Raw genomic sequence first — 19,396 nt, forward strand, 5'->3', positions numbered from 1 at the left:
GATGTGAGCTAGTGAAGGACTCATGCATAGCTTGCTATGAAGGAAAGGATGTTGAATACCTAGAAAGTGACTAGATTAACAGAGGTTGAAATTTTTTTTCTTTTCTTTTTTTAAAGTGGCTATTTTGAATGTGTTTCTATTTTAAGGGGAAGTACCAGAAACAAGGAAGAAACTTTAGACCAAGCAGAACTAAGGGTGGTGGTTGAGTGGAGTTGAGGTCACAGAACCTACGACAGTACCAGCCTGGGGAGAAGGGCAACACCCAGTCCCTGGGCCTGGACATCAGGAAGATGAGCACCATGAAGGGGAAGTGAGCAGAGAGGTGAGTTGTTACTTCAGGGTCTCCATTTTTCATTATCTATATTCCTTTCACAAGTTCTTAGCCCTTATCTTCATTTTACAGTAAGATTAAAAAACATCCCCAAGTTTGTTCAGCTAGTAATAATAGAAGTAAGGTTTTCAATCAAATGTCTTTTGGCTTTGAATCCAGTGAGTTTTCAGAAACTAAGCAAAATGTTAGAATAGTAAGTGTGTGTGAATGTGTATGTTAGATGTACTATTGACAATACATGAAAATTCATTTCCACAGGGCTTATTTTTTCAATTTTTCTTTTTTTTTTTTTTAATAATTTTATTTATTTTAGTTGGGGGCTAATTACTTTACAATATTGTAATAGTTTTTGCCATACATTGACATGTCATCTTCCACAGTTATGCCCAAATAAGCTTTCTAAACCATAGCTCTGATAAGACTCCATTTATAGCCTCAAAACCATGGACAGTCTCCCCTTGCCTGAAGAATCAAGCCTTAACCACGCAATATGGCCCCAAGACCCTTTGCAATCTGGTCTGTAACCTACCCTTCCAAACAAACTCAGGATTCATCTTGCCCTTCTGAGGATTAAAAAGGTACCCTTTCATAGAAACGCCTCATGCCTTTATTAGAAAACTGTCATACTGATTTTTAAAAATAAAAATAATTTTATTGAGATATATTTTACAGGGCAAAATTTCACCCATTCAAAGTGTAAATTGATGACTTCAGTAAATTTATAGAGTTGTGCAGCCATTAGCACTATCTAAACAGAAGTGTTTTAGAGTACTTCTAATACCTGGAAAATATTCTTATTCCTATTTGCAGTAAATCCCTAGTCTTGTCATTTCATGTAAATGGATCATACAGTATGTAGTCTTGCATTTGACATCTACCAAAATATTTTTGAGATTCATTCATGTAATATGCATCAGTGGTCCATTTCTATTTTATTACTGAATAGTATTCCATTATGTTTTAATTCATATGAATATACCAAATTTTATATATGCAGGGAAATGGCAACCCACTCCAGTGTTCTTGGCTGGAAAATCCTATGGACAGAAGAGCCTGGTGGGCTATAGTCCATGAGGCCACAGAGTTGGACATGACTGAGAGACATAGCACATCACAAGTAAACGGACATTTGGATTGCTTGCACGTTTTAGCTACTATGACTTCTACTGCTATGATCATTTGTATACAAGTGTTTGTTTGCACATATGTTTTTATTCCTCATTTCATTTCAGATTCTCTTGGAGTGGACTCTCTATGTCACGTGGTATATTTACGTTTAATGGTGTAAGAAAATATCAAACTGTTTTCCAAAGTGGCTGCACTATTTACATTCCCACTGCAATGTTTAAAAGTTTCATTTTCTCCACATCCTCACCAACACTTGTTACTATCTGTTTTTCTGTTTTTAATTATTATCATAATTATCCTAATGGGTACATAGTGTTACATCATCTTTATTTGCATTTCCCTAAATACTAATGATGTTGTCCATCATGTTTTGTTGACCTATGTGTCTACTCCTCCAACAATACTACACTGTCTTGATTACTGTCACTATGTATGATAATAAGCCTTAATACCCAGAAGCATCCACTTTATGATTCTTTATCAAGATTGCTACTGCCGTAGTGTCTGTGCTTTTTCATATTTGTTTTGGAATAAACTTGTCCATATCTAGAAAAACCTTGGTCAGATTTTGTACGAATTGGCATGAAAATTGGGTTCAATTTAAGAAGTGTCGTCTTTACTATGTTGAATGTTCCAATCCTTGAACACAGTATGTATCTCCATTTATTTAGGTTTTCTTTGAGCTGTTTCACCAGCATTTTGTAGGTTTTGTTGTACAAGTCCAGATATGTTTGTTAGATATACACCTAGGTGTTTTATTTTTCTTGGTGGTTGTAATTGTATTTTGATTATGGTTTCCTGAGTTATTGTCCACCATTGTCACTGAAAGCATTCATGAGAATTTGGAATCCACATATGCTCCTTGTGGATGAGCAGTAAAGAGGGGTCAAGAACAGGCGAGAGGTGAGAAGAGCCACCTCCCCGGGAGATGAAAAGAAATGTGCAATTTAAAATAAGGAGAGTTGGAGCTGCATAGAGTTAGATACCAGGAAGTGATGAAAATCTTGGAGAAAGCAGGGATTTATGCCAGTTTAATGTGGACCTTGTAGGACAAACAGCATGATATTAATTGGCACCTGTGTTTTCAAAGACATGAGGGAAAAGTGTAGGTGGACGTGCGCGCCTCAACACTTCCTACCATGGCTAAAGAGTCAGGAAGCCCCAGAGCATGTGCCTGAGTTGGATGGTGGTGGCCAGTTTTCTCATCTGTAATATGGGACAACATATATACTGACTGTATAAGAGTGTGCTGAGATAGATTCATACATTGTTTCTTAAAACTTCTTGACTGTGGCCTATGTTAGAATTATGTTTAAGTCCCAGGGTCCTATATTGCTGAGCGTCTTCCAGCTCCTGGAGTAATGCCTGGCACATAGCAAGCAGTAAAAATGTGTGCAGAGAATGAACAAGTGTGGGTAATTTCTGCCATATATCAAATCCTCAAGACCTTCTTTGAAAGACTCAATTCTATCATTTTAAGCTGGTGATAAGCTCAATACTATAAACATGCTTTTCAAATTCCCAAATCTGTTACATAAAACTAGCCAAAACCCTCTGAAAATGCAGTTATGAGGGGTAGGGGAGGAAATAATGCTCAGGGTCATCTCAAAATACCTGCAGAATGTTGGCTTTACTTTGGTCCCTTTCTACCTTAACCCTTCCCAGCTGCTCTGCACGTGAGTTCTGTGAGAAGACATGGTGAAAATGTCTAAGAAGCTAGAAATCACCTCCATGCAAGGAATTGCTTGAGTGCATTTAGCGTTGCCATCTTTGCAGACACATATCTTGTTATCCGAGGTCCCAGAGAGACAGTCACTGGAAAACGGGTTGAGCAAAGTGTCCTGTGAGCCAGGAGATAAGTGAAATTGCCTAATACAAGCCAGGCCTTTGACATTTGTTATTTAGATTTAGAAGTTCTTTTAATGGTCAAAATATTTGCTTTTCCTTCAGATGCCTTCTAAGAGAGTTTATCTTAATGCTGAGGCTAGCTGGGGTTTCAAGTAGAGCAAAGACTAGGGTCACACAGAGTGGCCTTTTCTCAAACAGCTTTTGTGAAGGAGCAGCTGTGGTATCCTTGCAAGAGGCCTGAGCAGAGAGGAGGAACTGAGGGCCGAATGTGGCCGTTAGCGAGCCTCTTAGTTACTCTGGGTCTCACTTTCAGCAGAACAGCATAGGCTCTCTGATTTCCATGTCTAAGCGTCAAGACTGGTGGGAGAAGGGATAACTAGTGAGAAAGCTGTAGTTGGTGACTGCCTGCCAAGGTGTGGGTAAACTCTCATCACGAACTTTTCTAGTTTAATTCTAGAGCAACCTTGTGAAGTAGATCACAACAGAGCACTGGTTTTACAGGTGAGAGTTCAAAGGTCCATCAGAGGCAGATGGCTCCAAATCAGTCAGGTTCACATGGGCCCAGTGATTTGGAAGCCTATGCTCAATGAGAAAAATCATGGACAAATAAATCATTGCAACCTCTCAGAGTCAGTTTTTAATTAAAGTGAAATGACCTAAATGCATGAACTTCAATCTGCATCTAAGTGGTTAAGGGTTATGCCATTGAGAAATTAACTGTTTTTTTTTTTTAATGTTTGAAAACTGACTTGTGTTGTGTCTTTTAACTTTCCTACAATATGATGGCAATTATTACTTTGCCCATATAATAGAATTTACCAGTTCCCATTAAAATGCAGTCATTTAGAATGTTTTTTAAAATCAAATAATAAAGAATTATTCTCCTAAATAAAGAATTGGCTCACCCCAAAGTCCTAGCATTCTCTTCTCTAGAAGGTTAGTCAAGGAAACTGTCTTTGAGTGGATCCATCTTATCTGCCTCTTTCCTTCAGGCAGGAGAAAGCACAGAGCCTGAGTTTTTCTCATAGTTTCACAAAAGCTACCCAAGTTGCCCTCCTGGACTGTGAAGCATGGAATCAGGAAGTTAGGGACCTGGCACAATCTGGAGTCAAGGTTCTATGGTCCTGTCCAGGCTGGAAGCCACTTCTCCAACCCATACTCTTGCCAGCATGCAACACTGGCATCAAATGACTTCAGCCTCTGTGAGGCTGAAGCTGACTCTTTCGTCTGCTGCAATCCCTGGGCAGCCAGTTCTCCGACAGGTGAAGGGGAATAACTTTCTCAGGACATGAGGGCACCTTTGGTCTATGGCAGCCATAGATTTTAAAAGAAAGTTTAAAATTTTAATTTGCCAGTTTAAGAGTAGAAAAAATTATGAGTATTTGTCCATTCCTTACACTAAGTTTTAAAGCTTACGACCTCTCGAATAAAAAGAAACTTCATGACTTTGACATCTAACTACAAATCCATGTATGTTATACATCAAAGACCTTTCACATAGCTGAATGCCAAGAATGGCTGATATGTCAAGTTGGAAAATGTTTCCCATGGGGTTAAAAAGTGAAAAGAATTGTTCAGTCACTAAGTCACGTCTGACTCTTTGTGACCTTATGAACTGTAGCACACCAGGCTTCCCTGTCCATCACTAACTCCTGGAGTTTGCTTAAACTCATATCCATTGAGTTGGTGATGCCATCCAACCATCTCATCCTCTGTCGTCCCCTTCTCGTCTTGCCCTCAATCTTTCCCTGCATCAGGATCTTTTCCAATGAGTCAGATCTTCGCATCAGGTGGCCAAAGTACTGGAGCTTCAGCTTCAGCATCAGTCCTTCCGATGAATATTCAGGACTGTTTTCTTTTAGGATTGATTGATTTGATCTCCTTGCAGTCCAAGGGAGTCTCGAGAGTCTTCTCCAACACCACAGTTCAAAAGCAACAGTTCTTTGGCACTCAGTCTTCTTTATGGTCTAGCTCTCACATCCCCACATGGCTACTGGAACCATAGCTTTGACTGTCTGGACCTTTGTTGATAAAGTGATGTCTCTGTTCTTTAATACACTGTCTAGGTTTGTCATAGCTCTCCTTCCAAAGAGCAAGCACCTTTTCATTTTGTGGCTACAGACACCATCCGCAGTGATGTTGGAGCCCAAGAAAATAAAATCTGTCACTGTTTCTACTTTTTCCCCATTTATTTGCCATGAAGTGATGGGACCGGATGCCATGATCTTAGTTTTTTGAGTGTTGAGTTTTAAGCCAGCTTTAGTGAGTATAAAATTATAAGGCTAGAATTTGGTTATAGAATTATAAAACAATTTGAATATCAGTATCTTAATTGAATTTTAAGTAAAACAGATCCAAATTTAGAAAAGTTGCTAAATTTTTACAAGTCTTTCAACAAAGACAAGTGTACATTTAATGTACTTTCTGATAGTTGGCCTCATAAAGAAACTAAAAATATACTATAGAAAATGTCCTGTTGATAAGAGATAGTTGAATCTATTTTATCTTTTGAGAGAACCCAGATTAGTTTACCATTTTAGAAAATTAACCAGTATACAGACCAAGAGCTATCTGGTTTAGAGTGCAAAGCCAGTGGTCCCAGGTAATTGCTGTGTTGCTGGTTTCAGGAGGCTCTTTTGGCTTTTCTGAACCATGCTCCCAGGGGCCCAGCTGTCTCCTCATAGCCACAAGAAGAGATTTTAATTTAAGACTTTATGAAGAAAAAAAAAGAAAGAAAAAGTGACTGAACTCAACTGAAGCCTCCGGTTTTGAATATGTCTTGAATGTTTGTACAGTATAATAAGCTTGGCTCAGTCCCTGGCCCTCCTCCCTCAGAACTGTGGGAGCTCTTTGCCTGCATGGGCAGTTGATCAGCTTCTGTTGAGGCCCAGAGATAAGCCTGACAGTGATGGCTATCTTGTGCCATCCTGTACTGTGTTGAGATACCTCCTTTCCTACACTGGGACTTCTGTTTATCTTTGGGAAAAATCTATGGCAGCTACAGCGACTCTAAATCCAAATTTGAATTGATTATCTATAATGTTATGAGGGTGGCTCATCCTCTTGGCCATGCTTTATTTATTACCTGAAAGTAAAAGTGAAAGTCACTCAGTCATGTCCAACTCTTTGCGACCCCATGGACTGTAACCCACCAGGCTCCTCTGTCCATGGAATTCTCCAGGTCAGAATACTGGAGTGGGTTCCCATTCCTTTCTCCAGAGGATCTTCCAAACCCAGGGATCAAACTCAGGTCTCCCACATTGCAGGTGGATTCTTTACTGTCTGAGCCACCGGGGAAACCCTATTTAATGCCTGCCATACATTTATTCTAAGAGGGAAAGCTTTCCACTGGTGGGGAGATTCCTTCCTGGCTCTGTTCTCAGAGACACAGTTGGGCCTCCGTTTCTCCTCTTGGAAATGTCCTGATGCCTTGCAGTGACCAGTCTCACCTTCTGCCTTCTTAGCTGAGAGAGTCTCAGCCTGATAGGCTGTGAGCTCAGCAATCATTATTAGCAAAGGTTTCCTCCCTTCTGATGTTCCCTTATTGGTGTGGAAAAACATATAGAAAATACCCACATGTGTTATAAACCCAACAATGCTATGTTCTAATTATTTTATGCAATCTAATGTCTTATGAAGTATGTATGTATTTTCTGGTGCACTCCATCTCTTTCTCTGGGTTTGGATTACCATCTTGCCAGTGTCACTTCCTTTCCACCTGAAGGACATCCTTTAATATTTATTCCTTATAAGGCAGTGTCTTGATCAGTTCTGTATGCTACAGCAAAGAACCTTAGGTTGACTGGTTTATAAATATGAGGCATTTTTTCCTCACAGTCCTGGAGGCTGGAAGTCTGAGGTCAAGGTGCCATCATGGTCAGGTGCTGGGGAGAACACCTCTTCTGGGTTGAAGACTGCCTACTTCTTTTATCTTTACATTGTACAAGGAGGGCAAGAGATTTCTTTGGGGCCCCTTCTCTGAGGTCATTGATTTCATTTGTGAGGGCTTGATCCTACCTAATCATTTCTAAACAATCCAACCTGATAATACCATCACCTTGGGGGTTAGAATTTCAACAGATAAATTATGGGGTCACACACATAACAGGTCAGCTAGCATGGAGTTCTCTCAGTCTTTGGTTTCTACTCTGAAGCCTCCTCCTTTCTTTCCTCCCCACCGTTTCATTCTCGGTTAGTCTCATGAGAGCACCTGCTAGCCATCTTGCCTTTCAAGCAGTCTTCAGCCAGCTAGAGCAGAGATACACTGTGCAAGCTCTGGTCTCCATTTTTCACCATCATTCAGTCCATTTATAAATCTAGACTTTCTTGTCACTGTTTTCCGTTATGGTTTCTACTTGGGTCCTCTTCCCAGGGGTTCTCATCAGTACCCCCTTGTTGTCCTGAAGAGGGAATTTGGTTGGTGTGTTTGCAAGATGTACAGGCCTGAACCACAGCAGTCCCATCCAGATTGGTGTGGACTTTCCATCATCATACCCACAAATTTGAGTGTGAAACCCCCATCTCTTCAAACCTTGTGCCTCCCAAGGGATCTGGCCTTTTGGGGACAGGGCTCTCCCATCCCCAGGCTCATAGGGCTGCCTGCTACTGCCTTTATCTTCTCTGATTCTTATCTGCCCCAAATCTGTTTTTAGTTCTTATCTTTGGATTTTTATTACATAATCACAGATTCAGATAAACACAGTTTTATTTTTTCCAGTCCACTATATTTAATGTCATATTGTATTGACAATAACTTTCTCAACAGTGTTGACTCATTATGGTATTACTGGACCCTTTTCTCTTTTAATCTCTCTCTTACTCATATTTCTGCTACCACTGAAAATCATCTAATGATTCCAAGTTAAGAGCAGTGCTTTGAAATAAGTACTTTTCTTTGTGTTATGCCATCTTATTCATATTTTTGAACTTTGAAATATATTTATTAGCTAATAATTAAGGATCTCAAATACTGTCTTGTGAGATGAGTTCTGCAGTTTTTCTTTACTGCCCTATAGTAATTATACTTTCGTGTTTCAGTTAGGCATGCTTGGTAAAACAAATATGGTGCTTTTTTCATCTTTTTATATATTCTGGAAGGATTTTAATGTTTCTTGAAAATATGATAAATTTAATGAATTAAACTCTTTGTGACTATAATCACTTTGAAAGTCAGAGATTTCTTCCAAGAGTCTCATTTTAGCTTTGCTTGTTATTTCTTCTAATTTATTGAGGACCACCTAGTTTGCAGATTATAGAACTAATAAGAATAGTAAGGAAACCCATGTTGTGATTTCTATGCCTGCGGGGCACTTGAGCCTATTACTAGCCCTACAAGACAGGTATCTGCTAATGTTGCAGAAGGGAAAACTGAGGCTCAGAGAGTTTTGCTGACTTAGCTCCATCCCCACAGGACAGTAGAGAAAGAACTCTGCCTTGAACCTGAATCTTTGCAAATCGTGTTCTCTTATTTCTCCTGCAGCAAGTCCAAGTCTGGTGACTACTGTTTATATTAATTATTATTTCTTCCAAGTTGTTAAAGGAAATGGCTCAAAGAACAGTACATTCCTGACCATCGCGAAGTTTCCTCTGAGCCCTCACTCAGCTTTGCAGAATGTTTCCCTGCCGTTGCCACAAGCCAGTGTAGCTCACAGGAGCGGCAGCCAGGCTGGTTCCCGTGTGAACGGTCTGGTTCTGGTTTAAGTCGGCCAGTCTAAGTCCTCCCAAGCATTTGTTGTGTCTGAGGCTTCAAAACCAGGTGGCCCATTTCCCAGATATGTTGTTGGCAATTCCCAACATTCTTCTCCGAAGTCAAAAGTTCTGTCTGTAGCTTTTTCTGGATTTCTTCTCATTGGCATTTTTCACATTGTTCTAGTTTTTGTTCACCATAGAAAACCACTGTGGTCAACTAGCCAACAGCCCTTCCTACTGGGGTTGACTCAGACTCAACCAGGTAAAGCAATGTCTTCTCATTGCCCATTGCTGCCAATCACGGATTGGGTTGCCTGGAAAGGCAAAAAGAACTGATCAAATTTTGATGGGGTGCCATGTGTGTCCATGTCAACCATCAGAGGCCCTAGAGGGGAGATCCTTACAAGGGGTTCTTCTTCTCCCCTGTTTCTCATGCTATCCAGTTCCACACATCAGGGACCTCTGTATTGAAACCAGAAATTTTCTTAGGAAAACTAGAATCTCTCTCAGTTTCCTCTGCAATCTGTCCATATACCATGAGAATGAATTCTAACATATATCTCCTTACTTAATATAGGTATTTTTGACACTTCTTTGTTCAACTTCGTTGACATATATGTAATCTACCAATTGTTGTACATATTTACTGTATACTTTTTGATGTGTTTGTTTGGACATTGCCTGCACCCTGGGTACTATCACCATGAAGCGAGAAACACATCCATCACCTCCATGAGATTTCTTGTGTCCCCTTGCCTTTATTTTTATTCTTAAGAACACTTAGCATGAGATCTACCCTCTTCACCAGTTTTTAAGTGTACAATACTAAATGGCAAACTGCAGGCACTGTGGTGTACAGCGGGTCTCTAGAATGTATTCATCTCCTATGATGGTAACTTTATACTCACTGAACACCTCCCCATTTTCCCCTCCCCCCAGCCCCTGACAACCACCAATCTACTCTCTACTTCTGTAGGTGTGACAATTTTAGATTCCTCATGTAAGTGGAATCAAGTAATACTTGTCTTTATTTCACTTGGTGCTATGTCCTCCAGACTCATCCATGTTGTTGCAAATGGTATGTTCCCTCTTGTTGAAGGCTGAATGATATTCCGGTGTGTGTATCTATATCTATCTATATCATGTCTATCTCACACTTTATCCTTTCGTCCGCCAGTGGATATTTGGCTTGTTTTTACATCTTGGCTAGTGTGAATAGTGCTGCAGTGAACATAGGGGTGCAGATTTCTCTTCAAGATCCTGCTTTCAGTTCTTTTGGATAAATACCCAGGAGCAAAAAGGGCAGAGGACTTGAAACCACGTGATCTGGGATCTAGTTTCTGATCAGCTACACTTGGCACATGACCGTGGGAGGGCCCTAAGAGGTCCTTGAGCATTAGCTTATTCACAAGGGCACCGTGTCTGCCACTCAGCAGGCTTTCACCAGATCCCAGGTGATGGATGAAACAGCCTGTTTCATGTAGCGCTTGCTAAAACTGCGAGAAACGAAACCTGTAGTAGCCTTTGGGAGGAGCCTCTGGGGTGCCAAGGCTCACCTGAAGAAGTAGGAGGAGCAGGACAGAATGCGGGGGGTGGGGACAGGGGCTGCTCCTCAAGCTCTTATCCTCTTCCTCCTTTATATCAGTGTGAACACCAGAGCAAGACTGGCATGTTCCTTAAAAAAAATTTTTTTTAATTTTTATATAAATGTATTTTTAATTGGAGGACACAATATTGCATTGGTTTCTGCCATGTATCAACATAAATCAACCATAGGTATATGTATGTCCCCTCCCTCTGGAACCTCCCTCCCACCTCTCACCCCATCTGGGTTATCACAGAGGAAAGGATTTGAGCTCCCTGCGGCATACAGCAAATTCCCACTGGCTATCTATTTTACATATGGTAATGTATATGTTTCAATGCTTCTCTCTCATTTCGTCCTACCCTCTCCTTACCCCTCTGTGCCCCCAAGTCTGTTCTCTATGTCTGTGTCTTCATTGCTGCCCTACAAATATTAGTACTATCTTTCTAGATTCCATATGTATGCATTAATATTCTTTTTCTGACTTACTTCATTCTGTATAATAGGTTCTAGGTTCTGCTTCACTCATGAGAGGTCCCTTTCGGGTGGCTCCATGTAGCAACCCTGCACAGAGGCACTGAGCATGCTTCCTCTTTCCATGGTCCTTATCTTCAGATTGTTGGAGGGTTGGCTACATTACACAGCATGGCTTCATGAAAAATTTGCAGCTCAGTCACACTTGGGGTTTGAGTCAACACCTTCAGGAGGTGAAAAATGACCACATTTACTCACCAAACAAAACAACTCAACTGCAACTTCTACTGATGTTTTACAAAGCATAGTATTTTTGTTCATTTCTTAGGAAGTTCCTGTAATTCTTAAAACATTTTGGAAGCTTTATGGTTCACTTCTTGTTATTTTGTTGTGTCCTGGATACAGTTTATGTGTGGAGTGTAAACTCAATTGTACACTTCAGTTTATTGCTGTGTGAACAAAGACTCTATTGCTGATATGAGAGCTGGCTGGCAATCCATTTAGACACAATTACACGGACTGGGAGCTATGAGGTGCCTGTGCCCAGGGGTTCTCTCCTCCCATCTGGCTCATGACACGGGCTTTCACTAATTTCAGTTATGTCTACAAAAAAGAATGATGTCTAACTGACTTTTCTTATTTCCCAGACAACCTAGAAAAAATATAAAACATGTAAGTATATTTTTAAAGAGTCTAAAAGTGCAGCTTTTTCTCATATTAGTTTTTTTGTATGTTAATTTATTCTATATTGAAAGTTAATGAAAGTGAAGATATTTTGCTTCTAGGTGAGCATCCTAATATTTTAAGAATATTTCATTTTATTATCTGCTTGTTATTTATTGATCCTACTGCAGTGATCTCCTCTGGACAAAATTGTATGCAGTGAGGAGCACAAAATGGGAAACGACCTCTGGTCTGCCCTTGTTTGGCAGCTAGTGATAACGAAATCACCCCACCTCTTGGCCTGTTTTGAAATGTAAGTAACAAAAGAGTTACTTCTGTTACTTGCAACCTAGACAGCATATTAAAAAGCAGAGACTTTTCTTTGCCAGCAAAGGTCCGTCTAGTCAAAGCTATGGTTTTTCCAGTAGTCATGTATGGATGTGAGAGTTGGACTAGAAAGAAAGCTGAGCGCTAAAGAATTGATGCTTTTGAACTGTGGTGTTGGAGAAGACTCTTGAGACTCCCTTGGACTGCAAGGAGATCCAACCAGTCCATCCTAAAGGAAATCAGTCCTGAATATTCATTGGAAGAACTGATGTTGAAGCTGAAACTCCAATACTTTGGTCACTTGATGCGAAGAGCTGACTCTTTGGAAAAGACCCTGATGCTGGGAAAGATTGAAGGCAGGAGGAGAAGGGGATGACAGAGGATGAGATGGTTAGATGGCATCACTGATCCAATGGACATGAGTTTGAGCAAGCTCCAGGAGCTGGTAACGGACTGGGAAGCCTGGCATGCTGCAGTTCATGGGGTCACAGGGTTGGACACAACTGAGCAACTGAACTGAACTGACCTGAAGAGTTTGTTGTGGGCTGAGTGTTTTGGGGCCTCTGTTTTTCTCATAATTACCAGGACAATGGTTCCAGTGGACTGGGGGTGGGGGTGTGCAGCAGCTCCTCTCTTGGGAGCTGAGACCCTGCTAGAATAATGGTTACCAATGTATTGTTGGAGCCTGATGACAGGCCTGAATCTTGGGTCAACCCCTTACTAGATGTGGGTTGTGTGCCTGCTAACCTCTCTTTCTCTCGGTTTCCCTATCTGTGCAGAGCCCTGTGCAGTTTCCACTAGCTGGGAGGCACCTTCACATCACAAACCCTCCATGTATTAGATATCCCAGCCCTGGGCCCCTCCTTGCTGCCCGAGACACAGACAGGGGTGTTCTCCACATGTGGGGCTCAGCTCCTGTCAGGTAACAAATACTGTGTATGGCAGAGTGAGTGTCCAAAAGACTTCTTCTGGGATCTAGCATTGCTCTTTGGAATTCTCCCTGAAATTTTTCTTGATTTTTCAGAAAACCCTCAAATTTGCTAAAGCATCATTTTCAGATTAACAAAGAGTTATTAAGCATCTATTGTGATGCTTGACCCAAAGTCCTATGATCAATGCTAAATCCCAAGAATACCTGGACAAATCACTGACACATTTCTAACCCTCTCTTACCTCCTAGTGCAGTAAAAAAATTAGCATGAATAAACACGTTGCTTTCATGTATGAATGTTCTAGAAAGGGAGAGTAAGCTGGAGAGAAAACATAGAAGAGACAGAGGAGGAAAAGGTGCAGAAAAGCCAGATATTCTGTCTTTACTTGTGAGACACGTATACATAGTGAGCTACCTAATAAGATGCATGTGTTGGATTTCAAAGATACCTAGTACTCAAACTCCTGGACAAGAATGTCTCAATGATAAGAGTCACCTGTTGCTTCTGGAAATACTAAAGTTCACACATCATCCAGGTGGAGGGATGAACATCATCAGGCCAGGATTTGGGTGTAAAAGGGAAATGGATTTCATAAGAAAGGTCTATCATTGAAAAGAAAAAAGGAGAAGATGTAGACAATGACCAATTCTAAGAAGGAGGAGAGATAAGTCATAAAGTTTGGACTCTGGATCTGGACATGATGTCAGAATAGGGAATCTGGATCAACCTTCCCTCCAAAGACTAGTGAAAAGCAACACAAAATACTTAGCAAGAACTCTCTGGCTATTGAGTGAAGAATGGATGCAGGGTGATAATCATGAATATACTTTATCAGGCCAATCAAGAAATAATAATCATCTAAACCATAAAGTTAGCAATGAAAATAAGTATTTCGTTGGAATAATTGGAAGGATTTGATGATATTGAACAGAATCACTGCTAGTTTTTAATGTTGATCAAATAGTTGGATGGTGGGTACCTTTAGTGGGGAGGAGAAGATTTGAGGAAGGTCAACTTTGGACAAGTGTATGCTGAGATGCCTGTGACATCTCCAAGGTGGATAACAGACAGTTGGACATCACGTTTGTTTGCTAGGGTTGTCATAACCAGTACTGCAGACTGAGGGCTTTAAACAATATAAATTCATTTTTTCACAGTTCTGGAGGCTGAAAGTCTGAGATCAAGGTGTCAGCAGGTTTGTTTTCTTCCAAGACTTTGGCTTGCAGATAGCAGCCTCTTGCTGTGTCCTCACATGGTCTTTCTGCATGCACCCATCCCTGGCACTCCTCTGTGTACCAATTTCTCTTCTTAATAAGGACACCAGTCAAATTGGATTAGGCCCATTCAAACTGCCTGGTTTTAACTTAATCCCCTCTATAAAGACCCTATATTCAAATTTTAACTTACTAGGGATAAGGTCCTCAACATATGAATTTTAGGGATAGGGCATAATTTAGTCCATAACAAATAGACACACTGGAGTAGGAAATGAGTTTTGGTTGGAGATATAAATTTGGGAGTTTTTGAATAGTGATGGAATTTAAAGTTATGAGAAAGAGTAGAGTTAATGAGAAAGAGGGAGAGAGAGAGGGGGGAAGAAGAAGAGGAGGGAGAGGAGACTGAGGAGAAGGAAGAAAAGAAGAGAAGTAAAAGCTCCAAGAGCTCATTTATTTCTTGGAGCATAATTGTGATCTTTATGAACATTATTTATGATCTTTATCACTGACAGCTATAAAGGAAGGAGGACCTCAACTCAGAGCCAGCGGAAGAGCAGCCAGGGATATGCACTGAAGACCAGTGGATGCTGTGCCATCAAAATTCAAGAGAATGTTATGCTCAGAGAAAGTGACATTGGACAACTGTGCTGAATTCTGCCAAGAGGTTTAGTGAATTTGTCTGAAAGGTCAGGGGGAAAGAGACCCTCTCATCTAGAAAGGCAAAAGAGACTAGAAAGAACACATTGTGGGATGCTTCTAGACATTCTCATCTAGAGAGGCAAAAGAGACGAGAAAGAACCAAACAGTTGATAGGGAATGCATTTTTCAGACACTGATTCTTGGAGGGGCTATTTTCTGAGTAGGAAGGGAACCTAAAGCACCCACTAAACTGAGAAGGAAATTTGAGATGGAAAAAACAAGCAGGCAACTTCACAAAGTGCAATTATGAAGTGTATCGTGGCTAACTTCCGTGCAGGCAGGTTTGGTGGGTGATGACCCAGAGGCACTCACAGCTGCACTCTGAACCTGAAGAGGGTGCAGGGGGACTTGGAGGGGCTGACGCCAAAGATAGAATCTGACTACTGGGGAGAAGCAGGTCAGCACTGACTGGAACCAGAGTTTTCCCTCCCCCTGCCATCTTATGACCATTATTTTTTGTGGACCATTGATCATCTGTGTCAGCAAGAGGCACAATTCCAACCTCTCTGGCTCAGGTGCCTTCACTGTGAGGGGGCTAAAACTCAGTCACGTCGGGGCAGGGAGCAATAGAAGCCTTTGATGGATCTGACAAAATTGGGTCATGAAGGAGGGTGAGTTCCTTGTTCCAGTGCTCAATGGCAGGCCAAGTTCAGCCCTGCAGGAGGAGAGAGGCCTCACTGAAGATGGGTCAAGTTGGTGGGCATTTGTCCAGATTGGTCAACGGGAGTTTGGGCTCTCTGGTCTGGTCCTAGGGGAACAGGAGGTGTTATGAGCCTGATCCAAGTCATATTAGGTCTTTACAGCACGCCACTTCCCAGGATACAAATGTGGGGGCATTTCAGGACCTATTGCTTCCCAGAAGCACAGACTCAGGTGAAGTTCCACACTGTCACTTTCTCCTTGCATCAACCATCCATTGTATCTCAGATTATTTTTATTTTTATTGACTGTTCCATTGTTCTTTTTCTCGTCTACTGCAGTGTTCTAAGGAGAAAGAATGTAGCTGTCTACTTCAGGCAGATGTATGTTTGCATTTCAACCTGTCTGTTAGCCACCTCTGGTCCAGGGGAAATTGCTTCACCCTGCCTGTGTGTCCTGGCTTGGAAAGTCTCCTCGTCCCACACTATAAATCACCCTCCCTTAAGATATAGGACGGCAAGGGGATTGCTCTTAGCATTCCCTGACAAGCATCTAGCCAGGAAGCCTCCTTTCCACCACCGAGTTTCCCAGTGACCCTGCCTGGAAACCCCTCCACCCCTCAGGCAGCAACATTAGGAACCAGCAGAAACGTGGAAACATCAGATAAATTATGCAGACCAAAATAACATGGAAAGACTTTGACTGAATTGTCAGTGGGACCACAGTCTATAGCAAACCAAGGCCACCACATCAAATGTAAACAAGGTGACTGGCTGCTGAAATAGAGACTGACATAGGACCCAGGGTCTCCTAATATCATAGACCAATGTCCAGAATACAACTGAAAATCTCCTATTATGCTGAGAGCCAAAAAATTACAACTGAATGAGAAAAAAACCCAACCACCTAATGCCAAGACCAAGATGAATCAGATGTTGAAATTATCTGAGAACTTTAAAGCAGACAACATGAAAATGTTTCAATGATCAATTAAATATCCTCTTGAAAAAAAGGTAGAAAATATTAGCAAAGAAATAGAAATTAAGAAAAAAGAACCAAATGAAAATTATGGAAACAAAAATACTACATTGAAACAAAAATAAACTTGTAAAATGGGCTCAATAGTAGAGTGGAGATGACAGAGAATAAAACCAATGAACATGAAGATAGATGAATAAATAGAATTTACCAAACTGAAAAAACACAAGAAGGATGGAAAAAGAACAGTTTCAGAGACCTTTGCATAATAACCAGAGATCTAATGTTTGTACAGAGTCCCAGAAAAAGAAGAGAAAGAGAATGGAGCTGAAAGCTTATTTTAAAACTGACTGAAAACTAAAATTTGTTAAAATGCACAAGTGTGCAGATTCAAGTGGCTGAGAAGAAAAGCAAATGGGAGGAGCCCAAACATATCCATGCCAAAAAATATCACCATGAAATTCTGAAAAGTGAAGACAAAGGAAACATCTTACAGGCAGCCAGAAAAATCATGCCTTACCCATAGGAGGACACCAATCTGAATAACAGTGGATTTCTGAGTTGAAATCATGAAGCCAGAATAAGGTAGCACAACACTTTTGAAACACTGAAAGAAAATAATTGTCATCTATGAATCCTTTTTATTTCAATTTTAATTATTTATTTTTAACTGTGCTAGATCATCATTGCTGTATGTGGGTATTCTCTAGTTGAGGCAAGCAGGTTAGTGATGTTGAGCATCTTTTTCTGTGCTCTTTGGCCATCTGTATATCTTCTGTGGAGAAATGTCTGTTTAGATCTTCTACCATTTTTGATTGGATTATTAGTTTTGTTTTGATATTGAGCTACACGAGTGTTTGTATATTTTGGAGGTTAATCCCTTGTTGGTTGCTTCATTTGCAAATATTTTCTCCCATTCTGAGGGTTGTCTTTTCATTTTACTTATGGTTTCCTTTGCTGTGCAAAAGCTTTTAGGTTTAATTAGATCCCATTTGTTTATTTTTGTTTTTATTTTCATTACTCTAGGAGGTGGGTCAGAAAAGATATTTATGTAAAAGAGTGTCTGCCTACATTTTCCTCTAAGAATTTTATAGTGTCCAGGCTTACATTTAGATCTTTAATCCTACTTGAGTTTATTTTTGTGTGTGGTGGTAGGGAGTGTTCTAATTTCATTCCTTTACATGTGGCTGTCTAGCTTTCCCAGCACCATTATTGAAGAGACTCTCTTTTCTCCACTGTGTATTCTCGCTGCCCTTGTCACAGATTAAGTGACCACAGGTACCTGGTTTATCTCTGGGCTTTCTATTCTGTTCCATTGATCTATATTTCTGTTTTTGTGCCAGAACTATGCTGTTTTGATTACTGATGCTTTTGTAGTATAGCTTGAAGTTAGGGTGCCTGATTCCTCCAGCTCCATTTTTCTTTCTCAAGATTGTGTTGGCTATTCAGGGTCTTTTGTCTTTCTATACAAATCGTAAAATTTCTTGTTCTAATTCAGTGAAAAGTTGAAGGGGATCACATTGAATCTGTACATTGCTTTGGGTAGTATAGTTATTTTCACAATATTGAACTTCCAATCCAAGAATATGATATCTGTTTCCATATGTTTGTGTCCATTTCTTTCATCAGGATCTTATAGTTTTCTGAGTACAGTTCTTTTGCTTCCTTGGTAGGTTTATTCCTAGGTATTTTATTCTTTTTGATGTGATGGTAAATGAGATTGCTTCCTTAATTTCTCCTTCTGATCTTTCATTGTTATTGTATAGAAATGCAAGAGTTTTCCATGTATTAATTTTATATCCTACTAATTTACCAAATTCATTGACGAACTCTAGTAGTTTTCTGGTAGCATCTTTTTTTAGAATTTTCTATGTATAGTATCATGTCATCTGTAATAGTTTTACTCCTTTCCCAATTTGGATTACTTTTACTTCTTTTTCTTCTCTGATTGCCGTGGCTAGGACTTCCAAGCCTGTCTTGAATAATAGTGGCAAGAATGAACATCTTTGTCTTATTCCTGATCTTAGAGGAAAAATTTTCAGTTTTTCACCATGGAGAATGATGTTTGCTATAGGTCTTATATATGGCCTTTATTATGTTGAGGTAGGTTCCCTCTATGTGCACTTTTTGGAGGATTTTCATCATAAATGGGTGTTGAATTTTGTCAAAGTTTTTCTGCATCTATTGAGATGATTATATGGTTTTTATTCTTCAATTTGCTCATGAAAGAAATCAAGGAAGGCCTAACTAAATGGAAAGACATACCATGTTCATGAACCAAAAGATCCAACCTAGTAAATACGTCATCAACTTCCCCCAAACTGATCTATAGGTAGAATGCAATTCCTATCAATATTCCAGCAAGATTTTTGTAGATATAGACAATATTATTTTAAAATTTATATTGAGAGACACAGATCTTAGAATAAACCATTCTTGACAAATCACAATAAAGAGGTTGGACTCACCTTATCCAATGCTTGAAAGTGAAAGTCACTCAGTCATGTTCTAACTCTTTTCAACCCAGGCTGGAATACTGCAGTGGGTAGATGTTCCCTTCTCCAGGGAGTCTTCCCAACTCAGGGATTGAACCCAGGTCTCCTGCATTTCAGGTGGAGTCTTTACCAGCTGAGCCACCAGAGAAGCCCAAGAATACTGGAATGGATAGCCTATCCCTTTTCCAGCAGATCTTCCCAACCCAGATATTGAACTGGGGTCTTCTGCATTGCAACAGGTGGATTCTTTACCAGCTGAGCTACCAGGGAAGTCCAACATATGAAGGTGGAGGTATTGGGGATTGAACCCAGGGCCTCATGCATGCTAAGCATGTGCTCTACTACTGAGCTATCTCCCCAACCAGTGCTTAGTCTCACTATATAGCTATAGC

General features: G+C 40.4%; 1 long non-coding RNA gene across 1 annotated transcript; it reads left to right on the forward strand.

The window, feature by feature from the left end:
• Nucleotides 1-208: 208 nt before the first annotated feature.
• Nucleotides 209-16,635, forward strand: LOC145524487 (uncharacterized). Its single transcript, XR_014067572.1, has 3 exons — nucleotides 209-322; nucleotides 11,909-12,030; nucleotides 14,706-16,635. It is a non-coding gene; the product is annotated as an uncharacterized LOC145524487 (long non-coding RNA).
• The last annotated feature ends 2,761 nt before the right edge of the window (nucleotides 16,636-19,396 follow it).

Source organism: Giraffa tippelskirchi, chromosome 10, assembly GCF_054371585.1.
Source record: "Giraffa tippelskirchi isolate mGirTip1 chromosome 10, T2T-mGirTip1v1.2.pri, whole genome shotgun sequence".
In the NCBI taxonomy this organism is placed as follows: Eukaryota; Metazoa; Chordata; class Mammalia; order Artiodactyla; family Giraffidae; genus Giraffa; species Giraffa tippelskirchi.